The sequence below is a fragment of the Stenella coeruleoalba genome (genome assembly GCF_951394435.1).
Source record: "Stenella coeruleoalba genome assembly, chromosome: 17".
Classification (NCBI taxonomy): domain Eukaryota; kingdom Metazoa; phylum Chordata; class Mammalia; order Artiodactyla; family Delphinidae; genus Stenella; species Stenella coeruleoalba.
In genome coordinates, this window is record NC_137163.1 from 69,172,016 (window position 1) to 69,195,723 (window position 23,708).

Consider the following 23,708-nt stretch of genomic DNA (forward strand, 5'->3'; position numbering starts at 1 on the left):
TGAGTCAGGGCCTGGCACCCACCCCCGCGCTCCGCCCTACTGGTAAACAGAGCAGCTATTTGCCGTCATTCAGAGCCTCTCAGGGCCTTGAGACTCCAGCAAGAAGCAAATATTTTAGAAGCCAAAACCCTAAGGCAAGGTAAAGAAAACAGAACTGTCCGCATCCCCAGCGATGACTTCACTGGTGTGAGTTCTTTAGGGGGAGGAGCTGTAGGTGGTTTCAACTGAACTGTTTTACTTACTTCTCAACCAGAAGGCCCTTCTCTTTCACTGTTTATAGGGGGTGGCCTTTTGCCTTTTAAGCCTTGAAATTTCAAAACCAGACTTTAGAATCAGTATCGGTTGCTAACCCATTAATAAGCTTTTTCTCTTCGTTTTATTGTATTACTTTTGTTTGCATTTTTATACTATCTTCTATTAAAATACTTCTTTCAGTTAACTTTTTTTTTAATATATATATATTTTTTTAATTAATTAATTAATTTATTTTTGGCTGTGTTGGGTCTTCGTTTCTGTGCGAGGGCTTTCTCTAGTTGCGGGAAGCGGGGGCCACTCTTCATCGCAGTGCGCGGGCCTCTCACTATCGCGGCCTCTCCTGTTGCGGAGCACAGGCTCCAGACGCGCAGGCTCAGTAGTTGTGGCTCACGGGCCTAGTTGCTCCGTGGCATGTGGGATCCTCCCAGACCAGGGCTCGAACCCGTGTCCCCTGCACTAGCAGGCAGATTCTCAGCCACTGCACCACCAGGGAAGCCCCAGTTAACTTATTTTTTATTTAGCTTACTCTTCCCTATCATTCTGGGGAGAAGCTATTAAAAGGAAAACACCTAGATAAAATAATAAACATCATTAGGCAACAATTGTAGACTATTAGAAAGTAATTTTACACTGACCTCTTGCGGCTCCCTCCTGAGCCTCTTTTGCGCCCCCCAGTGGTGGGGGGAGGACAGCGAGGGGCTAACCGTCTTGGAAATGCCCTGTGGTTCGGCTTCATGGCAGTAAGTCTGGCTGTTGGGAGCATGTGCCCCAGCTCTGCTTCTGGTGGGACCGCCTGTGGCCTTTCGTCTGCTCATCTGGATTCTTTACATTACCCTAAAGTAACTGGTGCATAGTCTCTTATGCTGTCATCCCTAAGCCCGGAGACATGCCCATCTCGTGGTCCTCTCCTCGTGTTCCTTTAGACACAGTAATTTCTCTTCTGAGCTCAGCAGATGTCACGTACCTGAACCGGAGTCATGGCTGGCTGATTCCTTCTAGCTCCATCAGGTAGCGTCCACCTCTAATACATCAGTAGCCAAACCTCCTGTTACCTTCTCCTTCTCAGCCAGGGTTGAGCCTGGGCTGGATATTGTGATGTCACAGAGTAGAATCCTTGCTCCTCCCAAAGGCCCAGCTAAGACCCTCCAGCTGCAACCCTTCCTCTCCTGCCCATGGCAGGAGGTTGGGAAGGTCCACCCCCAATTTCTAAACTGGCCCACGGAATTATAGAATCTTACTGCGGGCAGAGACACGGGAGACCTCGTGACTAAATTCCGGTCTGACTCACTTATTTTGCAGCTGGGAAACTGAGGCTGCGGGGGTTGAGTGGCAGAGTTAAATCTCAAGCCCAGGTGCCTTCGGTGTCGCCCCTCTCACCCTTCTGCACACACTGTATTCACCCCGGGCTCCACACTCTGGATTTTGTCAGCATCTGATAAGCAGCTCATGGGATGATTCTTACCTGAATCCACCCACAAAAAGACACCATTCGAATAACTTGCATTATGGAAAGAGAACAGTGTCTCATGAAAATCATTAGCTTTTCCAACAATCTATAGGTGCCAGAAATAGCAACTTCTCGTCCTAGCCTGAACTCAGAAGTCCTGAGCTACCAGACCAGTCCTAGATTAACAAGTGAGTTCTGGGTAACCGATGTTTTCAGTGAGATTTGATGGTCAGGAGCAAAGCTCAGCTCAAAAGCCCAAGATTAGTGTTGCTGCAGTGCCAAATCAGGTCCTAGTGTTTGCTGAGGAGGGAACGGGAAGGGACAAGCAGTAAAGAAATAGATTCTCACTGGAATTTAGTTCTTTCCTCTTTCATACCCTTCACTTTTTCTAGATACTGTCCCCATGTGGTATTTTAAAATTATCTGCATTGCATGAGACAACTTGTATCTGTGAAGCCAGAGAATTGTGCTTTTGGAATCTCTCGAGAGGGGAATATAGATTGCACTTATGTAACACCAACAACTAACATTTCATGTCGTGCTTCAGCATTTACAAGCCACTTTCACATATATCATTTCACTTAATCTTCACAGCTCAGTGAGGTAAATAGTGTATTATTTTTAGGACAATTTTATGGGTAAGAAAATTATAGCTTAGAGAGGTTGTGACTTGCGCAAGATCACAAAGCTAATTAAATGGAAAGGGTAACATTAACGACAAACCAGATCTTCCAACCAAGCGTTTTGCCCACCACCCGCGTCCCCAAAGGGTGGGAAGAATCGTTGCTTTGGTCCCTGAACACACCTGAAGGCAATTGCATTAAGCAGTCCTTTGAGTAACAAGGAAGAAAGTATTCCCATGGATCATAAATACCACTTTGCTAACCTCCTAAATGTCTTCATAAAAACTTAGAGAAATGGTTAATTTCAAACTTTAAAATAATCATTGCCCTTCCACCAGACAGTTTCACATCTGTGAATTCTCGTAAGGGAATCATCACGGATATGAACAATATTTAGCTCAAGAGGTTCTTTGAGGGAGTTCCCTGGCGGTCCAGCGGTTAGGACTCTGCGCTTTCACTGCCAAGGGTGCAGGTTCAGTCCCTGGTCAGGGAACTAAGAATCCCACAGGCCGCACAGCCTGGCCAAAAAAAAGGAGGTTCTTTGAAGCATTGTATATAACAGAAAACAAATTAAAAGCTCAACACTAGAAAAGTGGTAAAAAGGATTATGTTTAACTCAAGAAAATAGTGTTGTAGGTGAGGTTTTCCCAATCTTTAATCATTCATGTGCTATCTTTGGAATATTGCCATCTGTGCTAATATCTACTTAACATCTTTCTTTAAATTAACTCACATATTTTACTGAGATAAGAATATTTAAAGGTAACTTTTTATCACTACATAAGAGGAAGTACAGTATAATTACCTTCAGTATCAGATAGTTATAAAAACAAATATAAAGAAAACATAGTAAGGCTATTAATGCATTGATTTGGTCCTAAAACCTAGCAAAAAAACCCAAAAAAAACACCAACTGATTTAACCAAATCACAATTAATACCCTTTATTTCTGTCACACACCTAACCTTTCTGCACTAAAAATCTCTTTTCTCACTGATGTACAGCAGGCCCAGTAAGAAAAATGAAGTACAGGTCTGATTCCAAAGCGCAGTTATGCATATTTATACATACCTTGCATACTAAATAACCATTAACTTCCAAAAGTGGCCTTTGCTGTACCTCAGAAAAGAGCACATCTGTCACGTTGACAGTCGGCTGGCACAGTAGTCAGAGGGCCAGTGCTCGTAATTGCCACTATAGCTCTCTGTGCAGTTTTCACTCACAGTTCTCAGAAACTGTGCCTGGGAGCATTTTAGAAATCTAAAATTTTTTGGTTGTTGCTGTTAATTGGGGGTTGGAAGTACCACTGCCTTTGCTGGGGAGGAGCCGGAGGTGTTAGACAGCTGCGATGCCAGGCATGTTCTCACCAGGAATTTTGACCAGGAATTGACCGGTAATTCCAAGTGACTTCAAATGTCTTTCAGAAAATCCAAGCTGGTGAAAAGTCTACTGAGCCAGACCTAAAGAGTACTATATTCATAATTACCTAATCCAGACCTAAATCCATTTCACACGTAAATGCAAACTTTTTGCCCAGCTTTAATATATGATAAATAAATAAATAAATATATATATATATATATATATATATATATATATATATATATGCTGATTTTTCCAGAAATGCAGCTACTTTGTACATCAGGGAAGACCGTTGTTTATTGTGTTCAGAATTCTACCAAAAGTTGTTCACAATTTTGGAAAATCAGTGTCGCCAATGGCCATGCAGCTCACAGTGTTTGAGTCGCCATGAAACTCACCTGTGTCTATCTGCACTCCCAGCTTCACATTCTCAGTGAATCTCCCATTATGTCCATCATGGTAGTACATCCATCATTAAGACCAACCACTTAATTCACTGAAATGTATATTCTTTTATACAAATTATTCTCTCTTGTTTCCCCTTTTTATCCAGGGTAAGGCATTATATTGATTTTTATTAAATTACATAGATAGGTAGGCTATCTCTGACTGTCATTTTGGGATTGGACAAGGTGACTTAAAACTTTGTCATTGAAAGGGACTACTGGCACTGGTAGGGTGAGCTCATCACTCCCACACTTGTCAAGTCCAGGAAGTTATCTGAAACATTCATGGGCATGACTAAGGGTCACACATTACTGAGGTAATCCACACATTCTTCATAAAGTCGATTATCAAGGTCTACTTTCTTTAGCCTTAGTATAAGCAACAGTATCTTCAAAATTACAGGCTCAATGTACTAGTTATATTTTTCAGTTACAAACAAAAAAATGTGACCATTAAAAATGTTTAAAATGTGTTCATGTAGCACCAAAAAATCATTTCATGCATCAACTGTGGCACATATTACATATCATGCTTTAGGTGAGACAAGATGCTCCATTTTAATGATATGGAAGAATGCCCACAAGATAGCAGGGAGCAAAAAAGATCAGTTGCAAAAAAGTGGGGACCATTTTTAATAAATACACGTATTGGGAGGATTGAAAGAGCTACACCAAAATATTCACAGTGGTTATATGAGAATGGGAGACTGTGTGTGACTCACTTCTTTTGCTTGGCTACCTTTTCTAAATGTTTTAGAATGGACATGTATTGTTCCTAAATTTAAAAAAAAATAAAAGGCTCTTTGAAATACAAATACTTAGGAGATAAATTTGGAGAGAGATACGGGACATTTATATTCATATACACATCTCTGTAGTGTTTGACTTCTTTAACAAGCATTATTACTCTTGCTATTAAAAAATCGAATACAGTAGAAAATAAAACATAAAAATGTTGAAAGGAATACACTTGTAAATATAATGAATATCAATTTTTTTCTCAGTTGAACCAGAAATGTTATAATAGATTTTTATATCACAACTAGCTAAATAAGCTAGTGAGGCCAGTATACAACATGCATCTTTCTTTTTCTTCTCTGGTAGCAAAAATATTCATTACCATATTCTTCCTACCACACAAAGTGGAAAGACCTATAGAGCAAGCAGGGATACATTAGAAGAAACATAAAATGAACCAACAGTTTTCCTAATTTCATTGCTATTTTTAGTAGTGTCCGTGGATTAAATAAAAATTCCCCAAATTTCTCTTAAAGGTCACCTTGCCTAGAACAGACTGTTCTCGTGGCAGGATATGCAAAGGTGGAGCTCCCTTTTCCCAAAGTGATCTTTCTTCAGCTATCATCTCAGAAAAAATAATAATAATAATAATTTAAAAAATTAAGTCCTCACTTGTGTTTTATCTTGGCTGAGCATATACTTAATACTTTACGTTCTGCAGATGTATGGGTTACATCCCTTCTCCTGTAGCATAGGCTTCTGCGATGAAACACCACACCTGTGGAAGAGGTGGGCAGAGCCTCACAGCGGGGCCCACAGAGGTTTCCGTCCCTCTAACGGTGGGATGAGGGAAGCCTGCAGTGAGGGGATACCTTCATGAGCAGGCGTTTTCAGGCTAAATGAATGTTATAGATGCTTGGAAGTCAGAGCTCAAAGTTGTGGAGGGGAATTTTGTGGGAAAAAAAATATTAATGAATTTTGTCAACACTTAAATCCACTTCAAGCCAGAATTTCTCAAATTGTGCTTTATAGATCACCTATACCAGAATCTTAAAAAAAATTAATGCAGGTTTCCATACAACTCCCAGAATTTAGTGCCACTCAGGGGCTGGGTTAGGGACCTCTGTTTAGGCAAACCCTCCAAGGGCTTCTGCTGCACAGAAATATTTAAGAATTGCTGTAGGTCAAAGGCTCCCACATTTTAGAGCAGAATATCAGAGGGTCTTGAGAGCTTACAAAAACACAGATCACTGGCCCTACCCTACAGATTCTGGTTCTGGGGCCTGAGGGAGGCCCAAGACTTTATATTTTTAACAAGTTCCCAGATGACGAAGGGGCTGACGGTCAGGACTACACTTTGAGAATCCCTGTGCTCTGCCCAAGAAAGTAGGAAATTCTAAAGGCGCTTTCAAAGACCTAGGAATTGCGGTTTGGGACCTTGAGTCTTTACCTCTTAAAGACTCAGAAAAGGATTTGTATACCAAGGAATTTTGTTCTTTGTTTATTTTATTTAATTAGAATTTTTTTCCACAAATAATTTTAATTTTCCCACTAAAATGCTTGCAGTTTTCGTCCATCCATTCAGGATTCTCCAAGGTTAAACAAAATCACTTTTCCTTTATTTTGTACCTGTTATATGTGAAAATGTTGTAGATGAACACAACTGATCTCTGACTTCAAAGATGCCTGCATTAATTTGATTTCGATGACCTGTTGAACACCAGTGTTAGCATACAACAGTTACCAGGAGCTAAAGCTACAAAATAGGTAAGGGATGTGACCAGACTGTGTGCTAGAGATTTTAATTAAGCCTTAGTGACTCTGAAGCTAGACTTTTCTTTAAAGGATGTTATGAGAATTCAACATAATCTTGAAAAAGTAAATCTAAATCCAGGCCTTTTTCCAAGCCAAAGTACTTATATTTATTAGCAATGTAAGCATGCCTGGAGGATGAGAAAGATATATGTTGTTAGTGTTTACCCCCAGGAGACCCACCTCATGTGCTCATAAACATCATCATATTTTCTCTAAACAAAGATAGTACTTTACACCTCAACATAATTCATTTTTACGTAGTGCTAATGACATTAGTAAAAGAAAATGTCAGCCAAGCTGCAGTAAAACATTTCCACACTAATAAAGTACTGTAGTTGAGTCAAACGCTTTAAAATTACTGGCTTTGAAAGGTTAAAATAATAAGTGATCACAGATCCAAGAAATACAATGCTCATGTCATTAGCAGAGACATTTTCTACCAGATCATAATTAAAGTCTCAGGGACTTTAGATCCTGTAAGGTGATCCTTATAGGACCGCCTTTGCTAGGTGGCTCCTCTCTGAAGAACAGAAAGTTATATACAGGACCAATAACGCAACCATCTTAGGAAATTTTTTAAATTTTATATTTTGCTTTGTAATGTATTTGTTACATTACATGTACACATGTATGTCCAAATTATTTCATTTGGACATAACGACCTGGTCTTTTTTTTTTTTTCTTAAATATTTATTTATTTGGCTGCACTGGGTCTTAGTTGTGGCTCCGGGCTCCTTAGTTGTGGCATGCGAACTCTTAGTTGCTGCATGCATGTGGGATCTAGTTCCCTGACCAGGGATCGAACCCAGGCCCCCTGCATTGGGAGCGTGGAGTCTTATCCACCGCACCACCAGGGAAGTCCCATGACCCGGTCTTTTGGAAATGCTTTAAACCAAACATAAGACACACTATGAAGATCTACATTCCCAAAGACTGGAGCTGATATTGGTCTAATTTTCCCAGCAAGCCACCTTTTCAGAAAATTTTTCCACTTCTTACACCCATGACAGAAGCAGACACAATCATGTCTCAGGAGTAAGGGAACATATATATCATTTATTGAGCTCTGTGAGTAGGTACTTGACATACATTATATTTTGTCCTCACCACTCTCTTGTGAGGTAGGTATATTATTATTGCCATTTAATCTATAAGGACATAGTTCAGAGAAGTAAAATTCTCCTTGAGCTTCGTAGTAGTGAGTGGAGACAAGATTGAACCTGAGGAACATCTGACCCCAGAGGTTGTGTGCTCTTGCCCCCTGGATCATCCTAACATGAGTTATATTACTTACACCTTCTTCTACATTGGAGAAGGTAGTATGTTTGGGCTTAAAAGCTGAGCTAGAGTTCCCAGGAGAAGCACAAATAAACAAGAGGCAGTAAAAGGTCTGAACAAAGACCTTTGGTATCAACTCTTTCTGTTAACAAAAACATGAGAGCAAGATTTGCTTCAAATAATCCGAAGTTAGTGGTTACACACGTGTACTTTGTGCCAAGAAATTGTTCCTAGGTCAGTTAAAATTTTGGAACTGAACTGTTTCTAGTTCACTTGAAATTTTGTAAGTTATATATTAAATGCATTAAGGGAATGAATTATTTAGCAAAAACATGAAGTCAATCCCTTTGTTGAAAGAAAGAATATTTACATCCTAGTTTACCTCCTTCTTAAAGTTGGGATTTCCACTTCATAATTCATCCACTTCCACAAATGTTAATTTCAAACCTGTGGTACACAAGGCACTGTGCCAGGTGCTACAGGGGATGAGTTGAACAAAGACATTGTCCTCAGAGCTTAGAGCCTAATGGTGCATAAGTTAAATAGCAAAAAAAAATTCTACCAGAAAGCAATGTATAAGTATCGTAAGAGAATTATTATCAAAGTGCCATGAGATATTAAAGGAGAGAGAACCAACATCTAGGTCTGGCAGTCAGGGAAAGCTTCATGAAGAGGAAGGCATATGAAATGACTGAAAGGATGGGTACTTTTTTGATAAGTAAGATGAGAGAGGTGAGAAGGAATTTCTGAGTACAGCTGGGTTAGAGCTTATCAATTATCAATAATTCTAATCAAGTCAAATTCTTAGTGCTATAAAATGCAATCAGGATATGCATTTATTTGTAATCCACTCCAAAGGCTTTGAGAGAACATATGATTAAACCACACATATAGCAGGATAGTTAAAGATTATATGGGAATGCCTATACTTTCTGCTTAATTTTTCTATAAACCTAACACTGATCAAAAAAATTAGTCTATTATTTTTAAAAATAAAGGTAGATTCTGTTATACTACTGTTAAATTTTTGTTTTGTTTTGTTTTAAGGAAAAATCCTCAACACTTGCATGCCTGACATTGTCACAGGTGGCTTCCATTATCTTATGGATGATCCAATCCAACACTCCATCCTCCTCGACTTCAGGGTTCTTCAGCTCAACTTTGCTGGCTCCACTCACATCCATGGAGTCCCCCAGATCTTGTTATCACCCAGTTCTAAAGTTTTTAATTCCAGTCTCTCTCTGATCATCTCCTCCTGTCGTTCCAAACTGACCACTAACTATTAAACTGCTCTTTGAAACTCACAGAAGCCTACATTCCACTGACCATACCAATTTTCCCAATTTACCCTGTTGAGCTTAGGATGCCATCATCCCATCAACCACCCTCTTGTGCACACCTCAGATGCTTTGCTCCAGTGTCCTGTTGAACTCTTCCAGCAACAGCTCAACCCTTGGTAAATCTGCCTCTTCTCCCCTTTCTTTACCCCAAATAGTTATCCCAGCTGAAGAAACTCATAACACCATGCAGACTGCTCCCACTAAAAATGGTCTGCAATCTCAATCATGCCCTCAACACAAGGCAGCTCTTCCACTGTCCACTGAACAGTCATTGTCAACCTTCTTCAATCTCCTGAAGCCCTCTCTCTGACCTATTTCCCTCTCACTCTTAGCAGTGAGACTTATCTCCTCTGCAAAGAACTGAGAAGTCATCGTGTTATTTCTCCCAACTCGAGCCCCACACCACTCTGAACGCATCCACATCTGTACCCTCTCTTAACCCTTCCTTCAGCTCAGTTGAAAACGCATCCCCCTCCAGACCAACGCTAATACCTCTCTTTGTGCCCTGAGCCCTATTCAGGCTCTCAGGGGGTACTTTAAGGAACTTTCTCCTTTAATTATCCCCTTTAGCTAATTTTTACCTCTCTCTCTCTCTCTCTCTCTGCTGACTCTCTCTTCTCAGCATAAGAACATTCTCAAGTCTCTTCTATTTATAAAAACACAAACCCTCCCTTAAATCCAGACCCTTTCCCCGACACAGCTACTTTCAGTTCTCTTTCCTCCTTTTCCAAACCAAGCTAATGGAAAGAATAATCTACGTTACCTTTCAAGCCACAGTACCAATGTCCAAAGCAAGACAGGGAGGATACAAAAGTACCCAGGCTTGATATTGTGTTATACATAATGACTCCCTTCATGACGTCACTCCCAAATTCTCCTAGGACTTCCTTCAAGCTAGTGGACAAGCTACTCATGCCCCTGCCTGAAAGACTGTTTACAGTATTTTCACATGATTTTTCTCATTCTAGTGCCATTGCCAGGACATCTGGTAGGAGAGTATGTGCAGTCAGAGTCAGATGGACATGGACTCTTGTTTACCCCCCATCTGTGTTTCTGTCTTACCTCAGTTTGGGCATCACAGAGATATAAACGTTCAGCAGTTTCCCCCTCCTCATGAGATCTTAGTATAATCTGCATGTTCCCTTGAAACCCACTGAACTCACAACGTTTTATATCTAATGCGCTACCTCTGATTACCTTCCCTTTCCCTTTCGAACGGATTCCCCTCTGGATTTCTGCTCTGCTTAATACCCAGGTGGCATTCAGAAATCTAAAGGAACTTACCTCCACAGTGACCTAATCTTTCCTCTGGTGGTTAAACTTCTATCCAAGTTTAACTACTACTTGATCCTAAGATTATAGCGATAGGAAACACCTAAGGGCTAATAACAGCTTTTTAGGAGAGGAAAGAAGGAAAAGACCACCATGTAAATCAAGACACCAATTGAATGTGTTCCAATTTAAGAGACATTTAAATGTGGAAAGAGTAGCTGCTTTTTGGAATATAGAAAATCCAGTATTTGTTTTCACTTCTTACTATGCAAGACACTATGAAGGGATATAAAGTGATACAGAGCCGGTCACATATGGTACCTGCCCAAAGAACTCCCCAACTGAATAGGGAGACAGAAATCACATACAATTCAAATGCAAGCCAAGTATTCCAGCTGAGTTGTTAAGATCACCATTTTTGGAGTTAAATCCTGTCCTTGAAGCTACTATGTTCCAGAAAGGGGAGGTGCATAACAAACCATCAGGATTCTGGGGAATGATAAAGAGTGTTACCACTTCAGTACCAGGAAGTGAAAATCTTACTCTTATTCAACAGGAAGTGGATGCTTTGGAAGAACTAAGCAGGCAGCTTTTTCTGGAAACAGCTGATCTCTATGCTACCAAGGAGAGAATAGAATACTCCCAAAACTTTCAAGGGGAAATATTTTAATTTTCTGGGTTACTTGTTCTCTGTTTACTGTGTTTGGAAAATTTTCATGGCAACCATTAATATCGTTTTTGGCCGAGTTGGGAAAACTGATCCAGTCACAAGAGGCATTGAGATCACTGTGAGTTATCTGGGGATCCCATTTGATGTGAAGTTCTGGTCCCAGCACATTTCCTTCATTCTGATTGGAATAATCATTGTCACGCCTATTAGAGGGGTGCTGATCGCTCTTACCAGGTTCTTCTATGCCATATCCAACAGTAAGTCCTCCAATGTCATTGTCCTGCTATTAGCACAGGTAATGGGCACGTACTTCGTCTCCTCTGTGCTGCTGATCCGAATGAGCATGCGTCTGGAGTACCGCACCATAGTCACCGAAGTTCTTGGAGAGCTGCAGTTCAACTTCTGTCACCGTTGGTTTGATGTCATCTTCCTGGTCAGTGCTCTCTCCAGCATACTCTTCCTCTATTTGGCCCATAGACAGGCACCAGAGAAGCATATGGCACCTTGAACTCATGCCTCTGGTGTCAGAATTTGGATATAAGAGGGAAAAAATGCAGGGGACCGGGGCCTAACATTTTTTTAAACAAACAAAATGCTGTGGTAGCATATTCTACCTCCAGCTTACACCTTCCTCCTCAGATGATACTGTGATCATGAGTAGCATCAGCTAGAAATGAGAGAGAGAAATGACTCAAGCTAGTCCTCAGCCAGGAGCACCCTGTTTGGGTTTGAGGCTGGTACAGTTTGCTGGGTGGTGGGGCTGCAAAGAGCCAAGAAACTCAGGGGAGAAAATAGACTGGAATTCTGGGGTGAGAGAGCTCTAAGGTAGCTGGGCCAAACACATGAGCCTCCGTTTAAGTCAAGGATCACGTGGAGAAGGTTTTGACGTTCCCTTGAGATTGACTCTCATCAAAATCAGAGATTGTTAACAACAACAACAAAAAAAAGAACTCAGTTAAATCCTGAGTTCAAATCTTTGCCCAGTTTCCCCATCTATAAAGTGGGAATAATGATACCTGCTTTGTAGGAGTGCTGCAAAGAAGAAATGAGATGGATGGCGAATGTAGAGTTCAGCGTGGATGAAGCATATTGGAAGTTCTCAAGGATAAGTCAGTGGGATTTGGGTTATTATTAGCTTTATCATTATTGTGGAGGGATAAACCAGCTATGGTACGGATTTAAAGGAAGAAGAGCTCACATATGCTCGGGAGACTCAAGAAAGACTTCATTCAGTAGGTGGGCTTTGAAGAGCCTTGGAGAATGTGTGATATTTCTTTAGGACAATATGGAGGAGCTGTATCTCTCAGCCATCCCGGCATAGGGACCCAGAGCCTGCCCGTGTAACCACCTTAAGAGTCATGGGCAGAGATGAAACTTTGTATATGTTAAAATTTACAATACTTGTTTATGATTGTACCTGGTCTCTTCATTTATTTAATAAATTCCTATTTATATCTTTGATTTGAAACAGGCGATACTTGTTAAAGTGCTGTAATATCCATAGTAGTCCAAAAAGCAAGTAAAGGGTATTCTGAATACGTGCTATTGTAAAGTAATGTCAGAAGAGCATACTTGTTACTAATGACAGGCAGTGTATTATGTACCCCTTGGCTTGTCATCCTGTCTATGGAGTACATGTTGTAAAGGAAGAAAAGTGGGTAATTATATTTCACATGAACATCAAATTGAGCGTTCCTTCCTTGTAGTTTTGTAAAGTAGAATTGTGGCAAGATTGTTCCTAGTTAATGCCAGGAAAAGTGAAAAATAAATGTCTTTTTAAAAATGTCTCTTATATAAACAAGTAAAACCTGTTAAAGTGGTTTGCAATCATTAAACATAGGTCAGTTCCCATTAAAACAAACTCCATGGATAAATCTGAATTATTTTATGTTGGTATTTTGTTATATGAAATATTGCTTAGCATGAAATTAAATATATAAAGTTTGCATTGGAGCAAAATAAATGTCAAAATTATTATTAATTTATCCATTGTTGGCAGACTCAAATTATTTTGCAATAAAAGAGTTTTAATTCTTCCTATATTCATCTTAATGGGTGCAAGTTTATGGCTCAAAAAATGAACAAGTGAATTTTTAATGTTTTTATATAAATAGAGGAGTTAATTTTTATCTCAGATGCTTATTTTAATAATTGCCTTCAAGGTACTAGAAAAATGCAGTTGCGATTTTGTTATAATTTGTGTGTTCTTCATAAAAATGATCTAACAGGTTCTAAAAATATCCATAAATAGATAGATAAATAAATAAACAAAAACAAAAACATTAAGCGGTTCTAAGATTCATTAACATTCTATATCTCAGTCTCATTCCCAAGGAATTTCTTTGTAATAGGACCTTGTTTGGAACTATAGTTATTGTCTGGGTTTTAATAGTATAGCTAATTATTAAAGTTAGATAAAAAATTCTGGACTCGAGTCATTTGAGGACATTTCTGATATACCTTGTGGATGTGATGTTTCGAATACTCTAACCTGATTTTGGAAATAGAGCTGATTGTTGTCTAGAGAAGTACTACAACTTTCTCCTCCACCTACTCTCTCACCTTTAGTAGGCTCAGATCCCAACTAGAGCCATTCCTCAGTTCTTTGGGCACCTTTGCCAGATGTATTAATCAAGTTTTGCCATGCACCAAAACATTCTCAGTGGTTTACGATAACAAAACTTTTACATCTTGCCTACAGGTTGGCTGGGCAGCTGTGGCAGCCGTACTCTGAGCTGTGAGTCAGGTTCAGGTACGTTCTGTGGGTCTTTCATTCTGGGGTACCATAATCCTAGATTATTTGGGACACCACATACCATAGTGGAACAGAGACAGGCTTCCAAAAATAAATAGCCCATTGCAGAAGGGGAAGCAGTCACAGATCTGTAGCAATTCTAAAATCTCACTGGGCAAACATTGCCAAGTTCCCAACCTGGAGGTAGGGAATGTTCCTTGCTCAGGCTCCAATTCTCTTCCCTGGGAATAGCTCTTCTCTCCATTGTTCTCATGGCTCTTGGCCCCACCTTGGGGGAGGTAGTTTTCCATTACCCCTTTTGGTCACGTCTGAAGAAGTATATGTCCTCCCTGGCAGCTGAGCTGCTTCCTCATCCTACTATCTGCCTGTAGAATGTTGGGGACCCTAAGGTCCTTTTTTTAAATAAAATCTTAATTGAAAATAGTGTTAGATTTACACAAAAGTTGCTGAGAGAGTACAGAGTTCCCATATACCCAACACCATGTTTCTCTTATTAGTAACATCTTACAGTAATATGGTACATTTGTCACAATTAATGAACCAATATTGATACATTATTATTATCCTAAGATCTTTCATTATGGCTCAAAGAGTCACAATCTCATTTAGGGAAAAAAACAAAAAAATCACAGTCTTTTTTAATCCCGGCAAGGCTGCTTTGGGACTTAAATGTCTCTCAGAAACTATTAAAATTTTTTGTGTGTGGATTCAAGTTAGCTCCATGAGACAACAGCCATATCCACGTCATTTTCAAGTCATGCCTCCCTCTCTCTAGACTTAATTACAGGTAGTTTGAGTTTATCAAGTTTTGTGAAACCTAGTCCTTATTTCTTTTCTACAAGTTATTTTGTCCAGATGAAAGAATTTACTGGGTGCCACCTTAATCCATTCAAAGGTCTTACAAAGAGTACGATGGTGACTTTTATTTGCTCCTTGTCCTGAGACTGGGTCTCATTCGTATCTTAATCAGCCTTTGTGGCTTTAAACATTTCTCAATTTTTCTTGTTCTATTTGGAGATGAGACACAGTTCTATTTTAAAATTTGCAAGTCTTGGAATTTATGGAGTCACTCTTCACTCTTTCATTCCTGCTTGCAAGCAGGTCAGTTCCTTCTTGAAAGACCTCATGAAAAGCAGCAACCGTATCTTGAAATCTCTTCACCCAAAACCACGCATTCGTGAGTTACATTTTCTGCCTTCAGTTTACCTCAGGTGACAGTTCTACCAGATATTTACTGCTTCATAAGATGGATCATCATTTTTCCAGTTTCCAACACTTTCTTGCTGTCTGCTGTTTAGTCCCAAGACCAAAGACACATATTTTATGCTTTTATCTCAGCAGCATCACATTTTCAACGACTAGTTTCTATGTTAGTCAGCTTTTACTGCAATAATGCTGTGTAATAAACAACCCCCAGATCTCCATGACTTATAAAACAGAGGCATCTGGCTCATGGATCTTAGGTTGCCTGCAGTGGTTCTGTTCCGGCCTGCAGGCGGTTCAGGTCTGCTTCTCTGCCCCTACTCTAGGGCCTAAGCAGAAGGAAAAGGCTCTTTTTATGGCAAAGGGCAGGAAGGCAAAAGGCTAAGCGAAACCACACAAGCACAGTTTAAGTCTCTGCTCACATTTTAGTGACCAAAGCAAGTCACACCGTCAGACCTACTGTCAGTAGAGGGAGGAGAGGAGAGAGCAAATAGTTACATGACAATAATATACACTCTACCTCACCGGACAAAAGTCTGGCCTCCAGTATTCATCGTTCAGGGGGTCCCTAAAATGGAGGGGGGCTGGAAGGCGAAGGGTAAAAATATGGTTAGGAAAAGATTTTTTTACATCTACTGCCACTCAAAGCTTTAATCCCCGTTTTCCTCCCTCTTAAATAGCTCCTTTCCCTAAAAGACCAGCCAGAGCTGGGCTGCGTCAGTAACTAATTTTTTTTTTTTAACATCTTTATTGGGGTATAATTGCTTTACAATGGTGTGTTAGTTTCTGCTTTATAACAAAGTGAATCAGTTATACATATACATATGTCCCCATATCTCTTCCCTCTTGCGTCTCCCTCCCTCCCACTCTCCCTATCCCACCCTTCTAGCTGGTCACAAAGCACTGAGCTGATCTCCCTGTGCTATGCGGCTGTTTCCCACTAGCTATCTACCTTACGTTTGGTAGTGTATATATAATGTCCATGCCTCTCTCTCGCTTTGTCACAGCTTACCCTTCCCCCTCCCCATATCCTCAAGTCCGTTCTCTAGTAGGTCTGTGTCTTTATTCCTGTCTTTTTAAGGAATTTACAATGTGCTGCCAGGTCTCTAAGTTCTTCCCTGGCCTTGGGCAGAGAGGAGGACTGAGGGCAGAGTGGCTCTACCTTGGTCCTGGCCATGGCATCCAATTCCTCAACACCAAAGCCAAGGATGCTGGCCCCGCAGATGTACCTTTGCACATGTCCCTCCTGGGGTATTGGACAGCAGGCCTAGCCACACTTGTAATCCCTACATTTTTTTCAGCGCCCTCCTCTCTTCATCCCCACTGGCTCCCGTTCTTCTAGGCCATCGTCACCTCTGGCCCGGCTTCCTACAACAGCCTTTGAGCCCGGCTTTACCTCCAGCCTGCCCATCTCCAAATGCTCTCCATTCACAGTGATCCAGAGTAATCTCTCCAGGGCGAAAATTTGATCTTGCGGCTCTCTCAGCTTAAATCCTCCGATGTTTTTACATTTTGTCTCTAGTAAATAAAAGATGGCTTTCCACGTGTGCCACGCCCCCAACCTGTCCCAAAATATCCACCTTTGGTAAAGGATCAAGTTTCTCCCATGCACTCAGACTCCCACACCTGCAGGCCCCTGGATGCCAGGGAAATGGCCCCGGTCACCCTGCTGGATGGACCTCCTGCACAGGAGGAGGCCTGAGAGCCTCAGGGCCCCACAAGCTTCCCCTCACCCCAGCCTAGCTGCCATGCACCACTCCTGACCTCCCCCAAGGGCGAAATGACTACTGACAGGAATGGGATCACACTGCTGGGTACATGGTGTCAGCGCCACAAATTGTGACACTTATGTCTGTGCCCATTTGATTCTGTCTCTGTGGTATCAGGAAGTAAGTAAAGAAAGAGCTGCTGGGAAGTCAGTGGAGAAAGGGAAAAAGTTAACATTTCAGGAAATTTGAAAAAAATTCTCTTCTTTAGGGTTCCAGAAACTAGAAGAAAACAATTCCTGTCTGAGGTAGGAGTAGATGACCCCATGAGGCACCTTCTTAAGATTCTCCGGCAGCATTACTGGGAGGTGGAAGACGTCCTTTAGTATTCCTTCCATTTCTGTACATGAGGAAGTGAAGAGATCAAAGCATGGTCACCAAGTTGACAGCACTGTCAGGAATAATCCATAAAAGTCACGTTTACTCATTAACAGATCCCTCTTCCCTGGACAGAATTACTGTTCTCTTTGGAGATTATTTTCATCAAGGCTTTTTTTTTGTTTTCAAGTCATAAACACATCAAATGAGGTCAAGCAAAGCAGTGTGGTTATTGTAAGGATTCTAGGTCATCTTATAAAACTCAGGGTCAAAAAAGTGGGTCTTGTAACTCAAATGAGGAACTGGCTACTACAGTAAAACTTGAAGCCAGATATGAGCAGTATGTGTTGGTATTCATGTTTTCCTGTAATTATTAATGCCAGTAGCCCCGGAGACCAAATGCTGGACTTGTCCAATACCAGCTGTATCCAGCTTCTCTTTCTCCCTGAAACTGACCCTCCCACCACTTTCTATGCAGGGAACCAGCATATACTTGTCCCCTACACAGGGCAGCCGCCGGTGGAACCAGATGAAGGCATATGATCCAGAGCAGTTTACCCAGTGCTGGCCAGAAACCCACGAGGTGGAGCAGTGCAGAGGTCTCGCTCCAGTAGTATCAATGGTAGTTAGCCGAGGCAATTAGTTTAGGTTCCTTTGGATTGTGGGGAATATGGAAAGGTTGGCCAGTGAGTAATAAAGGTGAATGGAACCAATTTACAGAGGGACACAGATAACTTAGCTAAGAGACCATGTTGGCTCAGAGAGCTGGAGAGAGTCATTGGCCTCTAGAAATGTCTTTCCCAGTTGTAGTTTATAGGTGTCAGTGTTAGTTTGCTAGGGCTGCTATAACAAAGTACCACAGGCTAAGTGGCTTAAACAACAGGTATTTATTTTGTCACAATTCTGGAGGCTAGAAGTCTGATATCAAGGTGTTGGCAGGGTTGGTTTCTCCTTGGCTCATAGATAGCTGTCTTCTCCCTGTGTCTTCATAGTGTTCTCCTTCTGTGCGTGTCTGTGTTCTAATCTCCTCTTTTTATAAGGATGCCAGTCAGATTGGTTTAGGGCCCATGTAATGACTTCATTTTAACCTAATTACCTCTTTAAAGACCCTATCTCCAAATACAACCACATTCTGAGGTACTGGGGGTTAGGACTTCAACATATAAGTTTGAGGGGCCCAATTCAGTCCGTAACAATGCCACCTCCCCTTTTGTAAGAGTCTTGTGTAAGTCTATGCAATCAAAAGAACCTAACAAACTGTATTAGGATCCTCTGTTGTAAGCAGCAGAAAACTCAGTTCAAACAGCCATAAGGAAAAAGGGAATTTATTGGCTCAAGTAACTGAGGAGTCAGGAGTGTCATTATCTTTAAGTATGTCTGAATCCAGAACTCAGATAATGTCATTTGATTTGTCGGGGTCCTGGCAGGAATAGATGGCTCCATCCAATTAGGTTTTTTTTTTTTTTTTCAGGCAAGGCTTTACTGGGGCCCCTGCTGCAGCAGCAGGGAGCGAGAACAAACAACAGGTTCTCTTGCTTGCTCACTCCCTGAGTGGGCGGCAAGCTTGTTCCTTATATGGGGTGAGGGTAGGGGTGTGTCCAGGGGTCAGGCCAGAGGGTGGCTTAGGTGTTTTGCCCACCCCTTGGTGGTGTTGTGTGCAGGTTTTAAAAAGAGGACTACTTACAAAGATGAGAGCAGGATTTAGGGAAATTACAAGGGGTATTGAAGTACCAGAGCAAGTAACAGTTAATAGTGGGACATCGTTACCATCTCTAGGCCTAAAGGAGTAATAAAGCAAGTATGGATCCTGGAACCTGAAGACAGTGAGCTATGTGAACAGGTCCCCTGACAGAAGCCATAGGCTTCAGCAGAGAGACAGCTAACCTGAGGGGACCCCACGGAAAGGGACTGGGAAATAAATGACCTAATGTCTCTGATCCCCTGACAGCATTGCCACCTCGAAGCCAAAGGGGAAGAGAGGTAGATCGCGTCCATTTAGTCAGCTGGTAGAGAGCAGGAGAGAGATCTGGGGGCAAGTGGAAAATACCCAACAGCACTTGGTCTCCCTCTTCATCTTCTATGTTGGTGTCTTTCTAGGCAGGGTCTTAGCTCATCACCCTTACAACTTGCAATCTGTGGGAAGAAAGCTTCTCTTGCGCAAGTTTTTCCAACAGGAGCCCAGAAGTTAGTCTTGTTAGCCTGGCTTATATCACCAAACTCATCTCTATTTCAGTCTATATTTATGCCCATCTCTAAATCAATTACTGTGGCCAAAGGACAACTGATCAGGTCATGATCACCTGAATACCCTTGGAGCTGGGAGGATGGGATCAATCCCATAGAAACACATAGTGTGGAATGGGGGAGAGTGGTTCCCCCAAGGAAAATTCAGGTGTTGTTAACAGAAGAGGGGGGAATACATAGAGGCTGGACAGGCAAGGACATCGTATGTACACGGCATTACCTGGACTACTGGTAGTGCAGCCCTGGATAAAAATGGAATGACTGATTGCCTTGATTGGATGCAGTATGTTTTGAGAACTATTCATTGCACATAGTTGGAGGTCAGTAAACATTTGCAAAAATCTGTTGGATTATAAATGTTTATAACCTATGTACAGAATTATTTTGCAATTGACTAGGAGACATTTCTGAATCCAGAGGACATTTTTTCCACTTCCAATCTCTATAGCAATCCTTATATGAATATTGACCTATGATTATTAACATCTTGTTTGTAAAAATCTATATTTACACCCCAAACACTGCCTCTTTCAGTGTTCTGAATTATTTGTAAACCCTGTTTATTTTCTTTCATTAGACCACAGTCCTGTGAATTTCTGGCTTGTTTGCACACATCACCAAGTATTTTTTTAGACTCATTTAGCAAAAGATCATCATGAAAGAGGCAATAAACTAAAGTAAGATTAGTGAGCAATTTAAATTTAACTGTTAATAAGGCTTCTCTGTTTCTGTCCATTAAAGATAACTGTCAGTGTTGCTAAGAGCTATTTATTAAACTGATAAAAATGAGTATTGTCTTTAAAAAGTCAAGCTGCTGTTATCTGATCTCAAAGGTGAGCTTGTAAAATTAATTCTTCTAGTGTTTGCTTGTCATTCAAGCATGACGTTAATTCTGTCCACACCCACTGGTTTTTTTGTTCAGCTCCAGCAGGTTTTTGGCAGTAGTTCTGTCAATGGCTCTTTGGATAAGAAGCCCTGCCAGCAGCGTTTAAGCAGCATTTTGCAGGGAGTGGGAGCAGGGATTCAGATTGGGCTGACGTTGAAAATCAGAGAATTTCCAAAGTATAAGAATCACTATTTTTAGAGTTTTAATGCCATCGAAGGGTTCAGATAGGAAACCTTTCCATTTATGTCTCCTATATTCTGAGAGCAGTGATTTTAGTGATTTAGTCCATAAATATTTATGCAGTAGACAAGAGAAGCATGGACCCCACCTTAATGGGACTTAATCTCCTGTAGGGGGTTCCCCAAATACATGGATGATGGGGGTTGCCATGGTGTCTGCAGGTAAATTCATGCAGGGTGGTACACCTGCTGCCCATTCTTCCTTGCACAGGACATGCCAGGGAGAACAGGAGAGAAAGCCTGAAGTTATGAAGCAGCCACCTTTCTATCATCTGCGGCAACAAAGACAAGCAACAATATAAAGAGCTCCCCAAATCTCACACATCCAATTTTGGAATACATGACAAACAGCAAGAGCAGAAGATTTAACTTCTCTCTCATCTCTTACATAGACATTTCATCTCTCTAAATCCCTGCATCTTTTACTAAGCCTTTCTTATCGTTCCAGCTCAGAGTGATCTTATTGTCCCCTTTCTCTCAAAGCCTGTGGTTCGTAGACTTGATTATATACTCCCTCATAGTAGTATTGGATTTTTAGATGTCCCCCCCATGCTCCTTGAGGGCAGGGACCAGATTGAATGCTTTTTTACATCCCATATGGCCTGTATTCTGGGGTAGAACAGGAGCTGTATAATCACTGACTAAAATAACAGAAATGCTTTGCTCAGGTTAATGTTAAACTTGGTTTGCATTCTCAGGCCATAAACCACCCAGTAATTAGAGGGTCATTTGTATAGAAGCAGCCTTGAATGTAACAGTAATGAAAAAGATCTTGTCTGGTGGCTGGAAGAAGTAGAGCGACCTAATAAAAATCTAATAAACTGGGTCAAAACTAACCCAGAGAACATCAAAGCTGAAAGAGTTTGTACAAAAATCATTTGGTTCACAGTCCCTCATTGTACAGAAAGGAAACTAGGGCCCTTAGAGGCTGTGGCTTGCTCAAGGTTACATTGAATTAGTGATAGAGGCCAGACCAGTAACTACAGTTCTTGACCAAGTTACTGGGTGAAGAGTCAAGTTGGGAGTCAGCTAGACTCAACTTTGTGTTTTCCAAGCCATCATGATAGTAACTGGCATTTTGCAACTCCATTTTGTTGTTCCTGGCACTGTGTCAGGTGCTTCTTACACAGTAACACACTACTTCATTTAATCTTCACAACCCATCTGAAGGACGTACTGTATCAGCCAGGGTTCCTCTTGAGAAACAAAACCAGTAGGAGACAGATATCAAGAAATATGTTTATTAGAGAAATGCAAATCAAAACTACAATGAGCTATCACCTCACACCTGTCAGAATGGCCATCATCAAAAAGTCTACAAAAAACAAGTGTTGGTGAGTGTGTGGAGAAAAGGGAACCCTCCTACACTGTTGGTGGGAACGTAAGTTAGTGCAACCACTATGGAGAACAGTGTGGAGGTTCCTCAAAAAACTAAAACTAGAAATACCATATGATCCAGCAATTCCACTCCTGGGCATATATCCAAAGAAAATGAAAACACTAGTTCGAAAAGATACATGCACCCCAGTGTTCAGAGCAGCATTATTTACAGTAGCCAAGATATGGAAGCAAATCAAATGCCCATCAACAGATGAATGGATAAAGAAGATGTGGCATATATATATAATATATAATATATATATATTATATATATATATATATATATATATATAAAATATATGGAACTCAGCCATAAAGAAGAATGAATTTCTGCCATTTGCAGCAGTGCGGATTGACCTAGAGAAGATTATGCTTAGTGAAATAAGTCAGACAGAGAAAGACAAATACTCTGTGATATCACTTATATGTGGAATCTAAAAAATAATACAAATGAATGTATACACAAAACAGAAACAGACTCACAGTTACAGAGAACAAACTAGTTACCAAAGGGGAGAGGGAAGGGGGGAGGGGCACATTAGGGGTATGGGATTAAGAGATATAAACTACTATGTATAAAATAGATAAGCAACAAGGATATGTTGTATAGCACAGGGAATTATAGCCGTTATCTTGTAATAAATTTTAATGGAGTATAATCTGTAAAAATACTGAACCACTACGCTCTACACCTGAAACTATACTTCAATTTAAAAGAGAGAGATTTGTTGTGATTGGTTTACAGGATTTGGGGAGCTGACTAGGAGAATCTGAAATCCATAAGGAAGGGTAGCCTGGGGTTTGGGGCACAGAGTGAAGCTGCTATCCACAGGTAGAATTTCTTCTTCTTCAAGGAAGCCTCAGCCCTACTTTTAAGTCCTTTCAGTACCTTCTTGGGAGTGTGTCTGATTCACCCCCATGTCTCTCTCTTGCTTTGACTTGTATATGCTAGAAGTTTGGTTCACTTTCTTAGCCAGGCAAAAGAGGACAAATTGGTTGATTCTGGCTCTTGCTCTGTTACGTTTAGCCTGCCTCATCTGAATTCAAATCTCTTTTCTAAAAAAGAAATATTTCTGCCTTCATGAAATAATTGTAAGAAATGGCCTTGTATGTGGACACTTTGTGAGCATATTCCCCAAAAGTCACTGTCCTACTGCTTCCTAGAATGTTGAAGGTTGTCTACAAGGGCAATAGAATTGGACTTGTTGGGATTCTTTTGTCTCCCATGACTTGAGTAGGGCAAAAGGGAGTTGATTACCCCTTTTGTGTTCTCAGGATAAGAGCAGTCACAGCCCCAGGTCCAATAACCAAGTGGCACCGCCTGATATTACAGCTTATCTATCCAAACTTGAAACCAACCATCTTAGAAGACCTTCAATGGCCTTGACATTAACATCACCAAATGAAAACATTTTTCTCCCATTGGAAAGTCACAACTGCATGTTTTTCTCTTCTACCAACCTGTACTTCGTAGTAGGGGAGCAGATATTTATCGAAGGCCTCACCTGCCTCAACCTGCTGTCCCTGAACACATCTCATGATAGCATCTCTGCACCTCATCCAGGTGCAGCTGGGGAAAAATATACTATAAGTCTCAAATATACTAGGTGTCTCTAACGTGTGGTCCCACACACTCAAGCCTTTTGCCATGTATCTTCTCTCCCCTATCCC

The 23,708-nt window shown here is 40.9% G+C and overlaps 1 long non-coding RNA gene and 1 pseudogene across 2 annotated transcripts in view; both read left to right on the forward strand.

Annotated features, from left to right (window-relative positions):
• The window catches only part of LOC307175882, a 151,781-nt gene that overhangs the window by 124,875 nt on the left and 3,198 nt on the right, over nucleotides 1-23,708 (forward strand). The window contains exon 3 of the long non-coding RNA XR_013824521.1: nucleotides 13,948-13,998. This is a non-coding gene — a long non-coding RNA (uncharacterized lncRNA). The remainder of the gene's footprint in view (nucleotides 1-13,947; nucleotides 13,999-23,708) is intronic.
• Nucleotides 11,025-11,754, forward strand: LOC307176138 (Golgi pH regulator-like; annotated as a pseudogene). The gene has a single exon. The product of its transcript is annotated as a Golgi pH regulator-like (transcript).